General features: G+C 41.0%; 1 protein-coding gene across 1 annotated transcript in view; it reads left to right on the top strand.

Moving 5' to 3' along the window:
- Positions 1–13,002: 13,002 nt before the first annotated feature.
- EDAR (ectodysplasin A receptor) overlaps positions 13,003–23,508 on the top strand; it is a 70,792-nt gene continuing 60,286 nt past the window's right edge. The window contains exon 1 of the mRNA XM_027743511.2: positions 13,003–13,079. The gene's annotated coding sequence lies outside the window, so the exon portion shown is untranslated. The remainder of the gene's footprint in view (positions 13,080–23,508) is intronic.

Raw genomic sequence — 23,508 nt, 5'->3', positions numbered from 1 at the left:
AATAGATTATAGGGCTATAATTGCTGCCTTATATGTAACACAACGGTAAAATGAACTCATTTAGAAATAATCCATTTAATTTGATTTCTAGTTTGAAGATTGATTATCCACCCTTCATCAATGATTTATTTATTTTAAGTTCTTTATCAGCCATTTTAGCACCAGAGGCAATGCCAGCTCTCCTGTGGGCAAACTTCAGTGTAAGACTCACTGAAGTATTTATGGAATGAGGTATTTACTTAGTTTCTGGAATATGTAAAAATGTGCTTTTCACAGTGGAAAACCAGCAGTTACTCCAAGTGTGTGATTTCATCAAATGCACTGAACATTTACTTTAGCCATACAGATTGGCATAGTGTATATGTTTATAGTTACAGTATACTTACAGATATCACCAGCTGTTCAGGATGAGAATGAAGTGAAAATATTTTAAAAATAAAATTATTTTAATGATAATGACATTGTGTGCATTTTTTGGCCTGTATTTTCTGCGTTTGCTATAAACTTGCCATGCCCTTTCTGGTTTTCTTTGTCAGCTGCTGTTTCCAACTCTGGTCTAGACATAGCTGTGCTTTGCTCAGCTACAAAAATAACTTGTCTTCTCAGAAACGGGATCTTTTACTTCAATGACAGAGGTGACAAAGACTTTTGTGTTTTGCATTTTAGCAACAAAAAAGGGAAGAGGAGGACTGAGGAAAAGTAGTCTACAGATCAGAAATGCCCAAGAGTGCAAAGATAGAATTGTTTTAAATAGAGAAATTCTTTTCTGCCCTCAGCATTGTCACTGTGGTTCTGTATCATGTAGAAAATTTACATGAAGTGACAGATTTTAGTATTATTTTTCATGACAGTTCCAGAAGGAAGGAAAAATCAGAGAGGCAGCAAGAGGAGGACTCTTTAGTTTCACTTCAGTATTGTTGCGAATTAATTCAACCAGATTCAGTTTTAAAGGTTTCATTACACAGTTCTGCCACTCTCCATTTGAGAGGAGAGATAAGGGAGTTGACTAACTTGTGGCCAGGCAGTTACTGAGCATGTATGGGAATTCATGGGACCATTGGACATTGATTTGACATGGATAGGTACAAAATAGACCGTGGAACAACTGCATCAGGACACAACAGGGCAAATCAAGGCCCATTAACCCACCATATTAAGAAATGGTCTCCTTATGCGTTACTCTATCTAGATCTGTTGTGTCTGACACCAGAATTAAATGGTTTCTAGTGGAGGCACTTGAAAGTAAATAGTGTGCGCTCTGCCGGGAAATGCCACAGCCCCGGCAGTGGCACTGTCCTTTGGGGAGGATTTCATGCAGAGGGAAGGAGGGAGAGCTTGTGCCTTCAAAAGATTTCACTGCATAGGAGACTGGTAATGAGTAAGACTGGTAACACATTTGCTCCATATCCTACCGAGGCAATTTCTTCCTATCAAGAAAAGTCATTTTATAAATACATTTCAATGTGGAGAGGCTAGGAGAAATCCAGCATAGGTGGGAACACAGTAGAAGATGGAGTCTCCAGAGAAAGAGATCTAACTTGTGCCAGCAGGAGAAATGCTGTGTACTCAGTGTGTGCATTCTCACTCACTGTTTTTGAAGGCCATCATTAGCTTGGAGAAAGTAGTTTGGCTGCATCTTTTGGAGTGAACTCTGGTCAACTGGGTTCTTGAAGATGGCTTCCTCTTGATTTCTTTGTGTCTGTACTCATTTACAAAATACATGAACAAGTACCCTGGGATGAAAAGAGAGGGAGCTACAGCAATCATATGCAAAACGTCACCAGGTTCAAACATCACTATGACCTTTCTCGAAGTCAGTAGAGATGTGCAAAAACTGAAGATGTATTAACAGGCCATCCCAAAACCTTTGATATATTCCAAGTGCACTAGGTATGTCTAAAGTTGATTCATAGAGTTGCACCTGGGCTGAGGTATGCCAGGAAAGACTTGCCCTCACTGTGGAAGTCAGATCTGTCTTCTCACTAGCCCACCCCACTCAACTGGGCATTGCACATGGAGAATGACAGTCTGTGTCTACTCACTGGAATGAGGTACAAAAGGCACAGGGGAGTCCAGCTAGGGATGGGCAATTGGATACTATAGTGCAGCGCTGGGGCTTGAATGCTGAGATTAAGAGTGTGCTAGTGCCAGTCTCTTGCCTGCCATATGTAAAATAGTAGAAAACTTCCTGAGCCCATCCTGAGCAAAATGTAGTCACCGTTTGGTCTCTGATGGGAAAATGTTAGCATAAGCAAAGGGCTCTAGGCCAAGGAAGACTCATAACACTTCTCCCTAGTCTCCCCACCTTCATAATTAAAAGGGGAAATGAAAAAAAGATTTAGATTTTATTGAAAGAAAAGGCACTAGGGAGCAGATTCGATTTTTGAGTCATCAAAGAAATTCCCTAAAATTCAATTACACTGATGTAGATCTGACATAGGGTGTACTATTACAATACCCCCAAGAAGGTCAATAAAGTATATTGTAAGGTCCCCACAAGATATCATCAGGACTATAATATAGATATGTCTCATTGTTTCACATGTTTGGCACCTGCTCTAACTTAATTTTCATAGGTACCATCATATAATTATCAAAAATGGTTAAGTTTTATGCCCCTAGATCTTGCAGCTTAAGTCTACAGGGAAAGAGTTCAAACATATTCTATAAAGGTGGAATTAGAATTAGATGTAATTAGGGTCTGAGGAGTGAATAAATAAATCACACCAAGCAAAAAAGGGCAACATATCTACCAACAGACCAGAACATTTACAGATGAAGTTAATGTCATATGATGAAAAGACCAATTCAAAGTACTGCAAATTTTCAGATATTTCACAGAACCTCGACTTTTAACCACTTAGAAATAAAACATCTGCATTCCTTTAGATACAAAATCTAATTGACATTTTCATCTTCACAAATACAGATGGGTCACAGTGACTTAATGTGTGTATGTGTGGGCCAGATTTTGCCTCCAGCACTCACTGTGGAATTGTAAGTCTACAAAATCTTTGCATATTTAAATTTACCATAAGTTCACAAGAAAAAAAATGAGATTGATTGTGGGTTTATTTTGTCTAATCATAGGTGCTTACTGCCATTTGACATGCCATCAATATCTGGGGCATCTGACTGGGACTGGTTGTTATGATACAAGACTTGTGAGAGGTCTACTCCTTCATGCAATAGCAGCTGAAGGCAGGGGGTCATGGCAGCATCTGAAATGACTCTAGACTCATTATGTGTTAGTAATTTTTTTTTCCTGAGGAGTTATTGAGCTTCACGGTTTAATCCAGTGCCTGTCAAAGGACCCAGGTGTTTTGGTCGCTGGGATAGATCCCAAGAGAGTTTTAATCATTAGCCCATGTGGATCAGGGACTTAATGCAGGACTGTTTATCAGTCTATACCTTTGTGTGGTAAAGGGAATAAATTAAGAATTGCTTATTGTGGTAACCTCACATTGAAAAAAATGTGGTGGGAATAGTGGCCAAAAGATGATAAGAACAGGTAGGAATTTGCAGAGGCTCAAAAGACTGACCCATCAGTGACCAGAGAGAAAAGGGGATGATGCTAGCTTTCCTTTCTGCCTATTTGAAGATAGGAGCCTAGCTGATGTCAATTAATATTAACTAAGGAAAATACATTGTGTTTGGAAATTTTATTTAAGTCATGTCTTAAATGTCTACTACTTTCCAGGTAGGAGAAGTCTCCTCACCACTCCAGGTGGCTATACCTGTGTGTCAAAGTCCTACTACACAGAAGCTGATCTACTGCCAGAGTGTAGGCTCTGCCATCCCACTTTTGACTGCCTGGCACAGCCCTGGGGTGTTGGAACACTTTCACAGCCACTCAGCCTGACCCAGGCCCTTGGTAGCCCTGACCGGTCTTGCTTTTACCAAACTGATTTTCTTGGAAAGTCCTCTGATGGTTCATGAATTTCCTTGGAGCAGCTGTGTCTGCTGCATTTGTGATGTGAGGCAAGGGGAAGATGTTTAGAGCTTCTGGAGGGAAATTCAGGGAGCCTGATGGAAAGTGCAGCTTTTGTAATGAAGATTTCTTTGCAGATTTAACAGAAGTACAGCTGGTCCTATTTGGATGAGGAATTTCTGAGAAAAATTACTAATTAATCATTGCTAGTTATATCCAGACTGTTTACATTTCAGCTTGTTGTACTACAGTATTACTCTGGTAAAGTAGAGATGTTAAGGGCAGTTCAAACTGCTCACAATATAAACCAGAACTTCTAGGGGTTTTTTATATCTTATAACACTTTTGCATCTGATAATACATGGATAAAACCTACACAGCAAAATCCATTCTGCTGTGAACTCTTTATTGATGCTGGGCCAGCATTACAGTTCCCAGTGCCACTTCAGTTCTCCCTCTTTTGGCACTGTCTGCAGTCATTATGTGAATGATTTATTTCATTGCACCGTTCAGCAGAGCCCTCTGCACTGCTTCCCAAGCCCATGCACCCCCTCAGTCTCCCACCCACTCTCACTCTAGTGAGTACCTGCATCTACTGTCTTGCCCCATGTCCCCTCCACTAAAATCTAATTCAGTTTCCATCTTGCTTCACAGCTTCCATTACCAGTCTTGCTATCACCTCCTAGTTGCAGTTTTTCTCTCCCTTTTCGGACTCCAATGTTTCCTAACCAGGTTTTTCTCCTAATAAGCTTTACATGCCCACCCCTTGCCCACTCCAAATTCAAATCATCCTTTTTCTAGGCTTCCCAAGGACTGGCAAGGTTGTTGAATCTGCTGAGCATGGTCTTCCAGTGCTGGAACACTACTGTTCTAATTACCTACCTAGAGAATGGGATTTAAAGTATGGTGCCCAGGAGAGGTTTAAAGAAAGAGAGTAGAAAAATGTGCAGGAAGACCAAAAAGCCCAAGAGCAAAGAAGTTCCTAAGATTTTTAGAAAAGGAACAGACTGGGAGTGATTTGTAACTGTATTCAAAAGAGGAACAATCTTCCTAGTATTCCTAGAGTGGCTGTTCATCAAGAATCTCAAAATATGCCAGTCATTAACTAAGCCTAACAGTGCTGCTGGAAGGAAAGCATAGGCTCCATCAAGCCAGCAGATCACAAGCTGCAGAGGTAGATGCAGAAGCCAGAGTTCTCATTTCACAGGGTAATCTGAAGGACTAGCTCAGAAATATTATGGTACAATATTTAGTATTTTTATTCATGTGAAAGGAGTATAGAAAATTGCCTGCGGTGTTTACCTGGGTATTCTTTTGCATGCTCTCTTAGTGCAAACATAATGTATAGATATGTTTAAATTAAATGATGTATTTGTGCATGCAAATCATGTTTCTTACACGTAGGCAGATGTCTCCTCAGATGTTGTATGTGCAATTTAAGAAGCAGCTTTGAACATTTGGCCCTGTATTTGCCCGAAGGAAACAAATTCAGTACATTAAGATTACATTCTTCTGTGCCCAACCTTAGCAGTTCAGTGAGCATGTTGGGTCACTGACTCTGCTAAGCATTTAAATTAACTTTTCTTAACAATTACAGTAATTAAGTCTCTCCTAAATTACAAATTAAGATCATCTGGATGCATTATAGAAGCAAAAGTGGTATTAGCAGGGGTGAGGGAAAAAAGTTTACAAAGTCTTCAATTATTTGTAATTTTACAGACAAGTTTGTGTTTTTGCAGACCAGGCCATGCTGTTGTTGTGGGTGTGTAGGGTGAGGTGTCTTGGCAGCACATCCCGGCCAGTCTCTCTGTTCCTGCTGCTCTCTCCCTGCACTTTATGTAGTCTCTTCATCTGTCTTAAGGTCTTCGTCGGGTGTGCCAAAGTGCTCATGTGAGTTTGCCATGGCTTAAGCCTCTTGTATCCATACAATTTATTGATGCCCTCTGCCTCCCTGTGTCTCTGAGCACTTGGTTGGCTGGTGGGCAACTTACTTGCTCTGATGTAAGTCATGATGTGGATCAGGATATAAAACACTAAGATAATGGGGGGAATTGGGCTTAAATGCAAGTTTGAGCCTCAAGTGAATATGGCAGTATAGGTAGAGCCATTAGGAACGCAAATAGTCCAGATATCTTGTGAACTTCTAGGTAGACCTGCATAACACTTGGCCAGCAAACAATTCATTTGACCTGTTGATCTTTGTGGTTAACAGAGTAAAACATCTGGGTAGTATGTCAACGGGAAGGCAAAGGACACAGGAAAGAAAGAAAGGAGTGTATTGCATCCAGAGAAATTAATTCATATCATTAACAGAAAAATATTGCTTTCTAATTTTAAGGGATACATTTCACACCCTGCACAAGCTGTAGAAATAAAACATCCAAAGGAGACCCTTGGAACAGTTTAATCAGTATTTACATGGTGAGAAGTCAGTATGAAGGTAAATCAGCCAGTGTGGATGCTGAAGTGAGTGCCACAAGCGAGATCCATCAGTCCAGCCTATGTCACTGTGCACCAGGTATGACCTCACAACCCTCATTCTGTCTTCACAAGTTTAACATTTTGTGAATATATTTGCAAAGTCAATTCAATCGGACTGCCTCCCATATCTTTCTCTACAGTCACAGGATCTTAAGACATCTGTGCAGGCTGCCACCTCAGAGATGTTTTCCACTGTTGTTGAACAGTAGTTACTCCAACAGTAGCTTATTGACTTCATGGATACTATTTGTATGCTCACTGATGTTACTGAGGAGTCTTGCCCAGAGCAATCAATACCACAGGCCAAAGAACACATGGAAAAATGCATGAGTTTAAAATAAAATCTTTGGCTGTTGCCAACACCCTGATCCAGTTTTCTCCATCTCCACCCATTAGTTTAAAAGAAAAAGAATTAAAAATATGAACCACTATTTAGTTTAAAAGAAAAAATTAAGAAGATGAAAGCTTTTAACCAGTGAGCAGTGAAAATGCTTGGTGGAGGTCTTAGTGTGGAGCCCCCAGTTTAATTCAGGCCCTACATACCAGGAGAATACTTTGAATACTGTGTTGTTAGCTGTGCTGGAAAGGCAAACAAACACACATGCCTCTTACACACCTACATATACCCTCTATCCTGAAGATATTTACCTAGGAATTAGCATTTTAAAATAATCCTGAAAAAGCTTTGGATTTCTTTTGGGAGAGGATCCCAAGCAGCTCAGTTGATATATTGCAGGAATTAAAGTAGGGAAGATGTGTTCTGGCCTAAGAGAAGTGATGAACTGCTTCAGGACAAGCAGAACTGCTTCCTACCTCTAAGCAAGCACATGGCCTTACAGTTCACCTTTAAGATGGAAACAAGAAGGATATCTGGAGAATAGCATGCCAGTGGGTAGTAAATGATGCAGATGGTGGTGTCACTCATGCCTCCTGACTACCTGCTAACCTTGAATCACCTGCACTTGTATGGAGGTATTATTGCAAGGCTGGGTTTGGTCTATTTACCCAGCTGACAGCTTGAATTTATTATGTATTTTGAAGGTTAGTAATATACCACAGTCGTATATTGCAGGTGATACAATACCGTATTAAAATATTAATCAAATTTGCAAACCATCTGCATTAGTGAAGGCAAGTAATCTGCCAAGGAAGAAGTTAGAATGGAAATTCATTGCAATATGTTTGAAAAATGTACTAGGGGCATTATTTGAAAAGCATTCTGAATGCTTCCTCTTAATACAAGTGTCCAAGTTTAAAGATGTACTACATATATTAAGAGTAATAAAAGTGCAATTGACTTTTAGAGGTGTGAATTTAAACTCTCCTGCCACTCTGGAGAAAGAGCATGGACACTGGTTGCATAGTGAATGGAATGGGTTATTCAATTAGACTTTGAAATTTGTTTTGGTCAGACTTGTGACCTAAGCCTTTTTGATCTTTTTTCCACCACTTAAGTGACAAATTGTGACATCACTCTGGTTAGTTCTACCTATAATTTTATGATGCAAATTTCAATTAGATTTTGGGTTGAACCAATGGCTCAAATCACCATCAATTTAGAAGTCTCATTTTAAAAGATGCTTATAAACTCAATACCATTCAAGCTCTGTTTATACTTTTTTATTACATTGAAGTCAGGTGATGATCATGTATTTTATATCAAAACACCTTGACAATCAAATTTATAACAAATTTATATTTTGACAATCAAAATTATAACAAATGCTTAAAACACTGCTCTAGCTACCCTTTCTAAGTGATTCCTCCAAGTCAGAATACTCCAATGTTTACATACAACAGAGCAAAACAGACTCCAAGCTGAAAGCCTGCTGTTCTATGCCAAAAGCAAAGCATTTACAGGCTCAGGACATGCTTGAAACATCTACAAATAATTCGCACAAGTTATTTCACTTTTTAGGTGACTAAATGGCCTTAGCATCCTGTAGCTATTTGAAGAGGATAACTGCTAACTAAAGAATTCCCTTACATATCTCCCCATGACTGCAACAGTAAATATATGCTTTAGTATGCTGGTGACTACTGCACTTGCCAGGTGACAGAGCTTGCTGTGGTCAAGCTTCAGATAAGTTCAAAGGGATGCAGCCTGATCCATAAAAAGTGGTTTGTGTGCAAACCGAGTATAGAAAGTCACCAGGCAAGTATGGCAGAGCTGTAGGCTAACTTTGCCTGACTGGCAGGGGTTACACAGGGGTTACACATCATAAGACAGAATTAGACATATGAATCAGAATTTAAGGACTTACTCAAATTACTTTACAAGTATAAAGTACAATATTCTGTTTGATTATGTGCTGAGGTACTATGCTTTTTACTAGACTTTGTCTACTCTGCTGCAATATCTAAACAAAAGTAAGACAAAGAGATGCAGAAGAAGGAATGTTTGAGCATTTCAGGCAGCTGAATGCTGCTCTGGAAACTCAGGGGCTCCCTGCCTTATTATCCTGCTTCCCAAGAGATGCACAATAGGCCTGACAGAGTGATAAGCTCTTTTGTTGGCTGCCACTGAAGTCTCTGCAAGCTCCTCCAGAATATATCAAGTGCTGTGTATTGTGATGCAGCCTGAAAAATCAGTTCCGAGGCATTTGAAATCAGACATCTGAAATTATTGGGCATATTTGATCATCACTTCTCCTATGTCTTCTTCCCTTTTCTATTTAGTCAGGTTAACACCACCTGTTTTAGAGAGAAGTTGAAGGATATAATCAATATTGCTTGTAAAGCTCTGAAATACTGTTTTACAAGAGACACCCATAATACCTTGGCAACTTTGATAAGAAAGCCCTGTGTAGCAGGGCTTGTCTTTGTGTCATTAATAATGTTCATGCTTGCACTTTGCATAAGCAAGAAAAGAAGGACTCTTGTAAGGGCTACCTGTTCAATATACATCGACTTGGGTAGGTACATGTCCACTGTCTGGGGACTGAAGCCGCAGAGGTGACCACCAGTGTGGGCATATCATGGATTATGGCTCTGCCACACTAATTCAGGTCTCGTACCGTGTCCTCTCTTCCCTTTACAGTCATACATGTGTGTATGTAGGTGTCCAGCCATGGATGTACATATGGACACAAGTAGCTTGCAAATGTTAATCTCAGAGCTCAAGAGTCCAACACTTAGGTCCACACAGGACCATCCCCAAGTGTCACATCATGTGCCCGAGAGTATATCCTAGGGGCTCCCCTGAAGTTCAGGGTGATAAAGAAACTATCTGACTGCCATCTTCTGTGCAAAATGATTTCAGCAGAGATCTGAAATTAAATAAGATAGGCAAGAGCCTTGAAGATGGAAGAAATCTTTTATAGTACTGCAAAAGTTTCGAATAACAAATGACAAATCCAGAAGCATCAGAGAATAATGTTCTTTAATACCCATAGTTCTCTCTCCTCCCCAAGTAAAAACACCTCACAAAATGAGACAAAGGTTTAGAAATAAAAATAGAGTAAGAAAAAGAAACCAACAGTTTGACAAATGTCTTATCTGGAGAACATATATCAAGGAAGAAAACGAAGTGAAACTATATGGAAAGACTTTGATAAAGCAAATAATTTCACAACAGTAAGTACGGAAATGTTAATGCATAGAGCAGGTCAGCATATATGCAAAAGTGAGAAATTACAATGCAAAGCAATGCATGCGAACAAAGATGTTGCAGAGAATGAAGTTCCAAATCCAGACTGAAATATAATGTAACACCATAAATATCCACTGATCCCTGGTTTAAAATATTGTATCCAAAGTCTAGATCAAGAGTTTGAGTTACTGACTGTTCCAGCATCCAGTCTTTTTATTAAATCAATAGCAGGACTCCCATAGACATCTGTAATACATGGAGAGGCCTCTTAAGAGTACTTTTGATACAACAGTGTATCTCCAGTGTCCCATACTCAATTTGTTCTTGGCACTTCATTTTAACTCTTTCCTAGCTTTCTAGCTTCCCTTGGCTTTTCAGATATTTGAGGAAGGTTTGTTCTTTGGTCCATCTTCCTGTGTTCTCCAAAGCCTGCCTGAGTTTTTGAAAGACTGGGAAGAAAATATCATATAACAAATAAGGTGTTCCCTCTCAGCAGATAGGGAGAGGGTGGTTTCATTTGGTTTTAAGTTCTTCTGCAATAGTTGTCATGAGATCTTCATTCTAGGAAGGAAGTAATGATTAATACATTTTTTAATTACAGATGTCCTAGAAGACACAGAAATATGTTGTTAATTATTTCAAATATATATTGCAAACACAAGAGCATGGTTACTGTAGGTGTTTGAGCTAAGCTAATTGCTTTGTAATTTTCAGATGCTTGCTGCCCTCCTTGTGAAAGACGTAATTCTGAAAATCAAAAATATATTTAAATGGGCTAGCCTGGGACAGTCTATCTAATGATTTGGAAGAAGTTCTCCAATTGCTAAATAGGGTTTTGTGACTCGGTAATCAGCTTCAGTTCTCAGGTATTTGTGAGACTGGAGGCTTGTAAGCAGGCTAGAGTCAGCTGGAGAAGTGAGTCAGGAAAATTTGAGGAATTACTGAGAGATACCATATGAAACAAATCAAACCTTTCTGGCTGTTGAAAACCTTTATCGGACTGGTCTTTACACAAACCAGCACCCATATGTGCTTTCTCTGGCCTAATAAAAAGTGCAGCAGCTGAAAGGAGTGCTGAAGTTCTTAAAAGAGAACCGGTGAAGGGCAACCACATGGAGGTATAAAGTGCTGAGGGACAAGGGCTGAGGGTAGTGGTAGGTGTTGCAACAAACCTGACTGAGAGGACTGGGTGGGTTATGATGGAAGAAAGAGGGTTAGAAGCCATGGATGAGCACACTCATGCAGTCATCAGTTTAACAGTAGTGAATGGGTGGGATGCTAATGGAAGATGGAAGCCCTTTGCAGTTGTGTGCTTGTAATTTTGTATTTTGGGAAACAAATGTAAACTCTGGGAAAGGGGCCCTTTATCAAGCATACCCCCAGAAGTGCTACCTTTTCATTTCTAGGAGATTCTGCTGAATTATTTCACTTTTCCTTCTTATAGTACTTTTCTCTCTTAGACCTCAGTTTTGTAACAAAATGAACATTACTACTTCTAAGAGACAATAGAGGTCTTTAGACACCTCAACTTTAGGTATAAACCAGATGATTTTTCACTACAAAAGGAGAAAGGTCCAAAGACCTTGTTTTGTCTGTGTTGTAGTGATACCAGCCATGATCCTTTCTTCTCTGCAAGCAAGAAGGAAGCAACTTGCTGTGTAGCCCAGGGCCAGCTTTTGACAACTGGAACCATTGAATTGAATATGCTTCTTATTAAAATGAAAAAATGTCCAGTTATATTTTAATGTTGATTCATAACATTGAGTCTGGTATGTGAGAAAGAACCAAAGCACGCCTTTGCCCAGTGGGATGGGGAGGGTCAGGTCAGCTGTGGAGTTACAAGTACAGCATACACCAGAATACAGATTTTATGAATCCTGTATCCCTACAAGGCTGAAGGGCCTCCTCTGAGATACATTTTCCACTGATCAAGCATTGTCAGGTTTTCATACTACATATTGGATGCTCACAAAAGGAGTTGTAGTCTTGATATGTTTTTCCTTTATGGTCTCTTGAGTTAACTGCTCTAGCTGCACTCAAGCCATTTGCAGGTGTGCTGGATTTTTTGCATTTCATTCAGTGATAAATAATGCTATCCGAGTAGATTATTTCACATTTTCCGATTTCAAGAAATACTAGCAAATCCCCTCCAGCAGAGTTAGCCGATAACCAGAATTTGCAACCTTTAGAAAGTACAACAGTATAAGAATATTTCAGTTTTGCTTGGGAAGAAAAGAAATTCAGAAAGGTAGCCATGACATTTTCAACTTGAAAAAATCTAAGTTATTCCTTTAGAATTTGCTAAAAGTCACAGAGAGTTGTGTGTGGTCCCAGGGACCCAGTGATTCTTGATATCTCCCATGCTGTCCCTCTCTGATAAAGTCCCGTGGGAAGTCCAGGGGGTCCCCAAATATGTGACTTCAGAGTAGAAAACTGAGACAGGCTTCAGAGGAGCCAACCCAAATTGCCTAAAAATCTAGCTATTTGTGCAGAATAGTTTCATTTTGCCATACCAACATTCGCTGAACTGAACCAGTTCAATCGTCAAACTTCACCCTGGTTCCTTCTACTCCCAGGAGTTTCCCAGAAGCATTCCCCTGCTCCGTGCCCCAGGATCTGGCTCCCCTTCTCCCAGCCAAACCAGATAAAAACCTTCTCCTCCCGTTCACCAGGAAAATCCGAGCTCTGCCGTAGCGGGCATGGACGCGGGACTCCTCATCCTGCCGTGCTCCTCTAGGTGGGGTAGGCGAGTTTCCGCAGAGAGCAGAGCCCGCTCCGGCGCCCGCGGCTCTACCAAACTTCGCAGAAGACAGCGAAGGGAAGGAGAAGTTATTGGGGAGCCCCTCCGAGCCTGCGAAGGGGGCGCGGGGCCGTCGGCTGGCGGCTCCGGGGAGTTTGGGCTCCCTGAGACCCAACTGGGAACATTAATGACAAGCTGTGCGAGCGGAGGAGACGCGCGGTCGCTGCGCCTGAGCCTCGGCACCTGTGAGAGCCCGAGCAGGCGGGTACCCCGCGCCCTGTGCCCGCCGGAGGAGCTCTGCTCCGGGCTTCGGAGGTGGTGACCATCTGCGCAAGGTAGGCTCATGGCTGCTGCCTCTCCCCAGAGCCAGCCTGGCTCCGGTAGGGGATCCACTCTGTCATGAGAATGTCACTGTGGGCTGTGTCTGGAAATTGTGCTGGGCTTAGGTTTAGTTTGAACGAGTTCTTCCGTTCAGTGGATTTCTCTGTTCCTGGCATTGGACTGAAGAGCTGCTTTTTTTCTGTGAATGCTAGAAAGTAGCTACAGTTCCTGTCAGTCTCCTTGATTAGAAGTTAAAGTTTCTACACATAGAATGTGTTGTAGACTTTTTTATTATTAGAAGTACTGATGTTCTGACCAGTTCCCAAACTCTAGAGGATCCAGTGCGTTTTTTTATTTCAGTAGAAGTACATATTTCTCCAGAGGATAGTGGGACTGTTGTTTTGAGGTTTGTGTTAACATTGCAAGCTAATTTGCCTGTACTTTTTTACTTTTGTGATTTTGAAATCACAACCAACTCTGTAAGATATCACAGCGTTGGTAGTGTTGTGGCTGACTCCATATGCATGTGAATACATGTTCGTAGCATGCCAATTTTAATTTTCCCTGCTTCCACAATCTTGTTGGAAAAGGATACTGTGGGACTGAGGTCCAGAGAGGAAAGTGGGCTGCTGCTCACACTGAGGAGTATCTGGGCAGCAGTGGCATTGCATATGTGCTCTAAGCACAGTACACTATAGCCATAAGTAGTGCCAAAGTAGCTTTGAAATGTCCAGCTCAGCTACATCTGGGGGAGCAGAGAGCTCAGCCAGGACTGCAAAACTTGCTCCAACACTGAAGTGGCCCGTGTGAGCCTTGTATGACTATGAAAGATTGTCAATGGTACTGAGCATGGTGTTTTTAGCTGCTGCTGCCACAGCTACAGCACTAATACCGTGGATTAGAAAAAGTGCAGCTAGTCACTTTGCCTAAGAGGAAAGGTGGTTTCGTTCTTTCAACCAGTGGAGCTTTAGATACTATATGAAGGGGCACTGGATGGCACTTTGGATCTGTCACCATGGGATGACAGGTGAGATCCTCATCAATAGTACAACAATGCCAAGGAGCTTAGTGATCACTGCCTCCTTAGGGTACCACCCCAAACCTCTTTATATGCCTCAAGCTACAGGGAAAGCTTTCACACCTCTGGCTGCCATTCGTTCCACTAGACAAGGCCGATAGCTACTGCTGCCACTCCTCTACAGCAGAAGTGGGAGATGATGTTGTACGCTGGAGTTTTGAATTATAGATCTTGAAATGTTTTGGCAAGTGGTGGAAATCTCTGGCAACTCTATAAGAAAAATCATGGGAGATCACAAATTTTAAAAGGAAATTAATGTGATAGTGCAGAGTAGGGTCAAAGCCCTTGACTATGACCTGGATTGCTCAGTTCTTTGTTCTTTTCTCTCAGAAATTTCTAAGATGTAGAAAGTGAAAAGAAAAAGAAGTTTAGGCATCCTCTATCAATGAGCAACACTGATAAGAAATTAATTTTGAAATTAAAAAAGACAAGAACAGACAAATAAAGGAAATGTGTTCAGCAGCACCCTGTTTGGCTCCACACCACTCAGTGGGAATAATTTCACCTTCAAGTAAGCTCCTGTGAGGAAAATTTCACTGGGCATGACTGATGAGACTGAAGCTGTTACCAGAGCTTGGCCCAGCTCTTCTGGTTTGTAGGGTACAGCGTATTTGTGTTGCTGTTTGCAATAGCGTAGTCTGGCCACAACAAAGAGCTCAGATGAGAATGTGCCCAGAAAAAGCCAGCAGGCTTTTTTTTTCTTAATAGATAGATAGCTTTTACAGAAAACTGCTGGCATAAATAGGCTGCTTTTTCTCTATCGCAGCTAGATGGAAAACATGTGATGTTTTAATTTTCAAGGCATCGTACTGAATTGTATGCCATGGAAATCATCTCACGGAAAAAACTGAATGCAGTTTTACCATAGAGGTGTTTAGAATTCTTCTGAAAATGGCTTCACATGAAACATTTCAACTTTATGTGTAAAGGCGACATTTCTTGGAGGACTGGAATGTTTTAACAGAGTCTACAATTTCTAACTGAACCCATATAGCTGTGCTAGATAAATGGTCCAAGTCTCAGTTTTCAAAAAATAGCAGCATAAACTTTTGAAGATTAGATTAATATTAAGATAATGTTTTTCTCATGTTGTCATCAGTGGAGGAATTCCCCTCTAATATCCTCAACACAGTTGTTTCCTTTAACCATGCTAGGATGGAACTGGGTCTCAGATGATATCTATGCTGCCTCTCTTTTTCGCTAAAGAGTAGATAAATTGCAATGAGAGCTAGTGCCTATAGCAGAATAACCAGAGAGATGCCAGCATGGCCCCACCCTACATGAGTCATTGGTGAGGAGCTGAGTGTAGATCAGCCTTTCTATTCACTCCTGTAAAAGGTATCTCATTTCTCCCTCTGGTTATTCTGAAACCAGGCCTTTACTGCCTTCTGGTGCCCTCATGACCCTCAAGACCCAATATATTTTTTATGATGTAGTAGAAGATAACAGGTGCCTCTTTTTATCCCACAGCTCCTGAAGAGGCAGCTCTTGTTGGGGAAGACCCTTCTTTCCTAACGTAGAAAAGTTCTGGCCAGTGTGTCAGTAGGGCAGGGAGTTATTTGCAAAAACAGAGACACTTTCTTGCCATGTATATTCCAAGAAGGTACACCCTATAAAGAATTAGATATTACTGAACAAGGATGGGATTGTGACATGTAAGACTGTCCACCTTGGCAAGTATAATTGACCTATGCCAAAGGTCACTGCGTGGACAAAATGTTTGGCTATAATTTTACCAGAAAACTAAGAACCTGCCTTCATACAGCAGAAGACTAGAACATCTAAAGATTATTTGGAGGCCAAGTAACTTGTTCTTTTGTTTGATTTATCACTCATCCAGCTCTACAACAAATGAACTGAGATGCTGCACCCATTCAGTCAATGGCAGAACTCCCACAAGGGTGGTGTGTCCAGCTCTTGCTGACTCTGTGGCAACATTCAGTAATCAAACACTGTTTCCTGAACCATGTTAGCTTTGCACACATTTCTTCTGACTTGACATAGATCAGATTTTTCAGTTTCTTCCCACCAGGGAAATCGGAACAAAAATAGAGAGGAAGTTCTTTTCAAATTTAGACATCCATTAGAAACAAAAGAATAAAAGACAAACAAAGACTACTTAAAAGCATTATCTACTATTGTCTTTTGAAGAAGTTAAAGCTTTGCCAGTGGATTTTCAAATCTCTGCAGAGATGGAGTCAGAGCCACATCCTCCTGATCTGACATTAGTGAGTGCTGGTTTTGAACTGTCAGAAGTGGCATTCTGTGAAGTTAAGCCACAATGCTTGAGCTGAATCACCCGCCATGAATCTAGCAACAGGTTTTACATTGACACGTTGCACATTAGCATAACGTCTGACCGTCTGCAGTGCAAAATCAATAGCAAAGTCCCTGGTAGACTCATAGAGTTTCTGGCATTTGTTCTTTTTTAGACTCGGTTCTGCAGAGCTGAGGGGTTTTTTTGATTCAGTGCCTTAAATTCTTCCTGTTTCCTTTCTGGGAGGGAATGACTAGTAAGATTTTATGTGGCTGAAGGGACTGCCAGAGCTATGTCAGTTTTACAGCAGAAAGACTTTTTGAGGAGATTGATGTTGCCCCATTCCCTGTCCCACAGGAAACCTCTCCAGCAGTTGGTGGTGTCTCAGCTGACCCTTGCCTGACTTGAGCATAGGAGGCTAGGAGGGTCTCGATGACCCAGCTGTCCAGGGGCCTGCTCTGATAATAAACATGTGTGGGGTAAATTGTGTTTTGAGAATGCTACTTAGGTACGATCAATGGCTACTTGGAAATTGGGGAGGAAAAGCAAAAGAGTTTATAACATTTAGCTTGACTACACTTGTGGCATCCTGCAATGTTGATAGACCTGAGACCCTTTTGATTTTTAGGCCAAGATCAACGTAGTTGCTAACCTCCAGCATCCAGCCCTTCCCAACCAATCTTCTACTAGAACCTGGCATAGAAAGATACATGAGCTCCAGTTTCTCACTTTATCTCCACTGTGCAAGTGCTGGTGGATGTATATCCCCTGCAGATCATGGTAATGAATCTCTGGTTCATTAGGCTTTATAGCCAGCACCCCTGGTGCTGCAAAACTTGGCTGCATCTAAATCCAAGCCAACTCTTCGGTAAGAAGGAACCCTGGAAAGATTCACTCTTTTTCCCACCTCCCCTGGAGGTTGTGTTGTACATGAAGACCAGCCTTTATCCTCTGTTCAGCCATGTAACAGGCTGGGGACCAAAGCAGAAACATATGGCCAAGTGCTGAGAGAGCTTTTAGTTCTGACAGTTCATCTCTTCCTTTGGATATATCACAAACAAAAACTACTAAAGTGCCAGTTAAGCAGCATAGAATTATTTGCAGATTGAATGTCAGGATTTTTCTTTTCATTTTAAGCAAGAATCATTTTAATAGTTCAGGATTAGATATTTCTAGTTACCGAGGGTAAAAGGATGCATTCCTATGATGTGCTCCATTTTTCTTTCACAACTGTATGCACTCTCCATTGCTTGGGAGAGGGACCCAGGAGGGAAAGAGATCTGTATAGTAATAGCTGATAAATTGAGGTTTTCTAGAAATTGACTTCTGTCATTTGAAAGAAGAAGACTAAAAGATCCTGTGCATCCAGATCACAAATCTTGGAAGAGAAACACTGGGACTGCAAAAATATGAGGAACAGATGATATCAAAGGCTAAAATAGGCAGAATCTGTTAAAATACCTGGTGCTGGTTTATAGACTGCTCTAGTTAGGAACTATGAAACAGACAGCATCCTCAGACAGGGATTTGCCACTTATAACAGAGGAGCTTGAAATTACCATCCTAAAGTAACATTTCTCTTCCTGTCAGAGTCAACTAAAGAGAAAAGGCTGGGGACATGTTCTCTCTTTGTCCCTTGAGATTTTGCCATTTCTTCTCTTGGTGGGTAGCTGGTGACAATGAGTCCCCTGAGTTAGATGTGTTTGTATTTCCACAAATAGGAAAGAATGATCTGTGGGTTGCCACCCATCCAGTGGCCCATGACAGGGGGGAAAGCAAAGCAGCACCACCTTCAACTGGCCATCCTCTTTCTCTCTGAGTCTTTTCCACCTGCACATCAGGCATGGCTCAGTGGCCTGTGGGCTCACCTCCAACCCACAGGAGTTTATGGGCTGGCAGATCTGCTTAAGCTGAGGCTGGCGTGAAGACTGGCAGTCTGAAGCTGGTTTCACAAAGCATTCAGTTGTGCCGGCTGTGGGAGAGCAATAATTTCCAAAAGAGGGGCAGAGCGCACAGCTGATGGCAGTAAGTATCTCAGCTGCCAGCATTTATTCCATCACCAAGTCTGAGTGTCAGCACACTCCAAGAGAGAGAAAAGCAAAACCGAGTATTGAGGCATTGTGGGGCACAGATTTATTTTATTACATTCAAATACTTCCCCATGATGAGTCTTGTCTCTTTAAATTTTCCATACAGAAAAAGCATGTGCTAACATATTGCCAGCTGGAGGGGTATATTTTTCTGTGCATGTGTAGATCTAGTTGCTTTCTTAGGGACATAAAATACAAAGGAAAAAGCCATTGTTCTTTTCTTGCTTTCAGTTTTCAAAAATTGCCATTTCTTATAAGTGGACCAAAACAGATAACAGATGGCACTGGCTAGCAACAAGGAAACCTAGATGCAAATATTGTACAGTACACGAAGAACGTCTCTGATGTGGCAGGGTTGTGTTTTTTATCATGGTTTCTGTTTGTGAGAAAAATCCAGCACTAGCACTTTGTGGTATTTAATTGGATGTGAAGGATGCAAATAGTTCAGCTGGTGACCAAACGATAAAATTGGAAATAAATAAAAAAATGAATTGATAAAATGACCATATAGGAGCTCAATATGCTTCCCAGTAAAGTCAACAGGAGTAATGTCAGCAGATATCCAGCCTGCATGCCCATTTCTGATTTTCATCCAAGATCTTATATACACAGGCTACACCACAAAAGAGAAATAAAGGGTGCTTTTCTGTGAATGCTTTTGTGGTCCAAGTGATCAGTCAGTGGTTTTCAGACATCAAAGTCAGGCACTGTGCAGGGTCACTCAGAGAAAGCAGCAGGTCCAGCATGTCAGCCCCATAGGTGCCAAGCAGCCCTTACAGTCCTGCTCTCCCCAGGCAGGATATCTTTAAAGGAACCAGGAGCCACATCTGGGCTGAACTACAGGGGTTTGTCCATAGCTGGGAGATGCAAGTCTTCCAGAGCTTGCATAAGGTTGTTTCTAATTTAGCTTTGGTGAAAGTCAGACTAAACAAACAGATCTCTCTGCTGCAAGTACCTCTGCATGGGGAAACACCAGGAGCACTTTGAGGAGGCAGTGAGTGGTGCCCTTGGGGGTACAGCACATGGGAGAGGCGCATCCACATGCAGATGAGACATCTGGTCGCAGTTTGATGCGTGTACACATTTTCCGCTCACTCCTGCCCACAATGTCACCTCTACCTCAGCTTTTAAATTGCAGCCCCCGGAACAGGGAAAGGCAGCACAAGTTGAAAGAAACTAATATCCCACCAACTTCTCTTTCCAAGCAAGAGCAAATCTCTTCTTGTAGCAAATGACTATCGGATCCATCCCCTAGAATGAACAATAGAGGTCTGAGCAGCTGGAAAGTTGAGGTCTGATGTCTTGTTTGGGTGAGATTACAATTAAATGCCTTCTTCCTGCAGAAATGGGTGCTTGCCAAATTTCCAGTGTAACAGAGAGCACTTGTTTCTTGTGCTGCAGAGCCCTAAGATATCAGACCTTCTATATAAGGCAAAAGACAGACAAATGCACGCAAAATGTTGGAACAAATTCTCATATTTACTCTCTTTGCCTCTACCCCCATTGCTTGTACAGGCAGATCCATGGCAATGAGCACAGCCTTATCTTGTTGGTAGAAGGATGTGGTTAAATGGTCACTGGTTTTTTTTTTTTCTAGAAAATGAGTATGTTGATGTAGTGCCAGTCAAAATACTGACAGAAATTTGAGGGAACCCGTGAAGCTCGCTTGTTCATTGATACTCCACTCGTAATCATGTGCCTGTCCCATGCTTTTGCTGGTAAAATACCTTTTCCCTAGCCCTTCTCCCATACAACACTGAATCTATGCCTGTAGAGAGGATCAGAGCATCAAGAGTTTTCTTCATCATATGTTTAAATTCAATTTTTCTTTGAAGTACTTCTGAACACCCCTTTTGCGTTCAAGTAAAGCTGTCACTGAGTTCACTGAGGTTTGCCTGCGCGAGGAGCAAAGACTCTGTCCCCTTGGGATTACACAAGCCATTTTCTAGTAATTTGTCTGCTCAGGTGACAGATTTACTTATTAAAGCACTGAAAACAGGAACTTTACTGTCTTCTAACAGAAATGACTTTACATATTATATGAAACTGAGCCAAAGGCAGTGCTCTTGTTAGCTGGAGTTGGTGGCTGTTTGGTTAGTCTGGACATGAGAATTATCTACTTCCCCTTCCTCTTTTTTTTGTTTTTGTTAATGAAGGCTTTATACCTGACTAAAATATGTAGCTGTATTTTTCCCTTCAGGTCATGTTATCGGAAGCTTTGAGTTGGGGGTCGGAGTAAAAAAGTTCACTTACTAAGTAAGATTAAAGCAATTAAAGGCTAAGGCTCATATTTAATTTTCCCTTGTAGATGCAATTTTTCATGCAGTGACAGCATCAGAACCTTTTCAAGTTTTATAGCTATTTCACATTTGGCAGAAACAACAGGAAACCATCTGTAGCAAAGCAGGATTGTTGTAAGTGTAATATTCAGTAATGAAAAAAAGATTAAAAGAAAACACTGTTATCTTTACGTATAGCTTTGAAGGCACAAGGAGCAGGATGCTTGCATTTGCCCATCTATCTAGTACCTTCATAAAAATTTTCTAGATGAAGCAACCATGTAGAAAATTGATTATTTCAGCAGAAGGAAGTAATCCAATAGGAAATTTGACTTTTGGGTTCTTGTTGAGATTTCCATAGTGACTGTAAAGACGCTTGTGCAGAGGAGGCTGTATATACTTGTTTTCTGTAAATCATGACTTACAGTGGTGGAGCTTAAAAGCACATACACAACTTCAAATTGTCAAACGGTCCCACAGCAGGTGAGTAAGCTACTCATGTTCTTAAGCTTTAACTCCATGCTTGAAAGTATTTTCTGGACAAGGGAAATAAAAATAAATTGTGGGAATTTAGATGCCTTGTACTGTCCTCTGTTCCTATATGACAATATGTGTTTGTTCTTGCTTTACTGTGTTTTCTGTGCAGACTTCCAGACTGAAAAAGTGTATACTCACTCTTGTGGGTGAAAATTGTGGGTGAAAAATACTTTTTGCTGAAACTTGTTTGTTAATTCAGGGTGTCACATCCCAACGCTGCAGTTTTGGGCTTGCTCACACTAGCCACTGAATACCTCGGAAGACCATGGTCAGTACTGTAAAGTTGTTACAGTAAAAAATTTTCAGTCATGCCAAAATACTTGTCAGTATGTCCATTCAAGAAAGGGAAAGAACCATTTTTCAGGTGTGCTCTAAAATTTAGCCTGGGCTAAACCTATATGTAATTTCTTTGTCACTGACAGTGTTTCACATTTTAATAATCAGACCTAGTTTTTAAGATAGCATTTTGCTGTGCAAAAGTCAAAATATGTCAGGGAACTGCAATATCTTCTTGTTATTAGTGTCTTAAATTATAGCTAGGACACCCTGTTTTTCCAGTTTTCAAGGCAAGTTATGAAGGCTTTTTTTTTTCCCAGTGCTGAGCTGATGAGACATTAAAGGTTTCTTTTTCAAATAGTTTGGCTGTTGGGTTGCTCCTTTCACTCACACCTGCCCCTTGACTTAGAAATCATCTCCGCCTCTTCAGCATCAAACACTGAATTTACATAGACACAAAGAAAGTGTGGAAGGCCAGCAGCTTGCACGGTCATTAAGATGGGAATACAACAAGAACAAAGCAGCACAACGGTAAGAGAAATACATCAATACCCTACCTTTCTGCAAGGCTGACTAACCAGGGCTTTCCCACAGGAGGGAACGGTGCTGAGGATACCGCAGGATTAGCAGATGCATGTAGGGCTGCTGGCAATGACTAAGCCAGCAAGAGTGAGAGAGTTGAAGTTGTAGACATGAGTCAGGTCTTGAACTTGTTGTGGTTTGTAGCGGCTCAAAAGGCTTTGTACGGCATCACTGTAAGAATCTGTGACTGCGAAGTGATGGGCTTACAGCTGATAGAGCCGCTGTCTGCTTTGGAAGGGAGTGTTTGCCTTCAACAAAACATTGCAGTCGAGCTCAACTCCACATGTTGCTCACCCACAGCACACCTTGGTTGTATCTAAGTTGTAACTTACATTATTTTAATGCCTTTTCCAAGGTGCTCTGTCTTATTAATTCAGTAAGATCTTCCTAAATATACAAGGATCCGTGGAGAATTTCAGAGATGCACATAAGAAGCGTCACAAAGTTACTTCTTAAAATATATGTGACAAAAATAAGACAAAAGCAGTCGGATGATACATGTGTTTAGCAGCTAAAGTAATATTTCCTAAGTGTGCATGCCTTTTTCTTCTGGAATTCTAAAACACAGAAGCAAAGAAAATGAGAGGGAAGTATGTAGTCTGGATTTGTTTTGTCCTTTCAGGACTTTCTGTTCATCCCTTTTTAAACAAGTTTAGCAGAAAGACTTGCGTGAAATGATTTGAGGTGCTCCCTCAGTCCTGATGCATAGGTGTTTTTGCTGTTTCTTTTAATAAACTGCTGATGTTGTACTTTCATCTGCTCTTGCCTGTGCCTATGACAGAGATGGACTAAAACTTAAAGGTGCAATTGCTGCACAAGCTGTATTTGTTTAATCAAAATGAATGAAAGAGAAAGACATCTGCTTTTCCTCTTGCAAAGTCAAGTTCAAAGGCATTGCTAACAGCTCAAGTTCCCTGAAACACATACAGAAGCAAAGCTGCTATCTGTGGTATTTTCCCTATCATTACTGATGCTGGCTGGATTAATTTAGCAAGCAGTGCACACAGACCTTTGCTTAACTTCATTGACATGTACATTTTTGCAGAAGAGATGAAAACTCATAAGCAGTACTGTTTAACTTTGGAATAGTTTTCATCTGGAGTTTTCACCCTTTTTTGTACATATAGATGAAACACTTTTCCTTAGTCACAGAAGAGCAATTAGTGGTGAGTGTGTGAAAAGTGCATAGAATAGCAGGCAGTCTCTGAATCTTTGATTTGGGAGCACTCTGAGGTGAGAAGCAACTACTTTCTGTTATATCATCTCCATGGACTTAATCCCAAGGAGGAACTTGGATGCCTAGCGGACAAGTCACTTCACATGCTAAGTCTAAAATTTAGATCC

This window comes from Pipra filicauda, unplaced genomic scaffold (assembly GCF_003945595.2).
Source record: "Pipra filicauda isolate LSUMZ 115617 unplaced genomic scaffold, ASM394559v2 scaffold115_size4368891_pilon, whole genome shotgun sequence".
Taxonomy (NCBI): domain Eukaryota; kingdom Metazoa; phylum Chordata; class Aves; order Passeriformes; family Pipridae; genus Pipra; species Pipra filicauda.
Note: the sequence above shows the minus strand (reverse complement) of the source record. Positions and strands in the feature narration are given on the sequence as shown.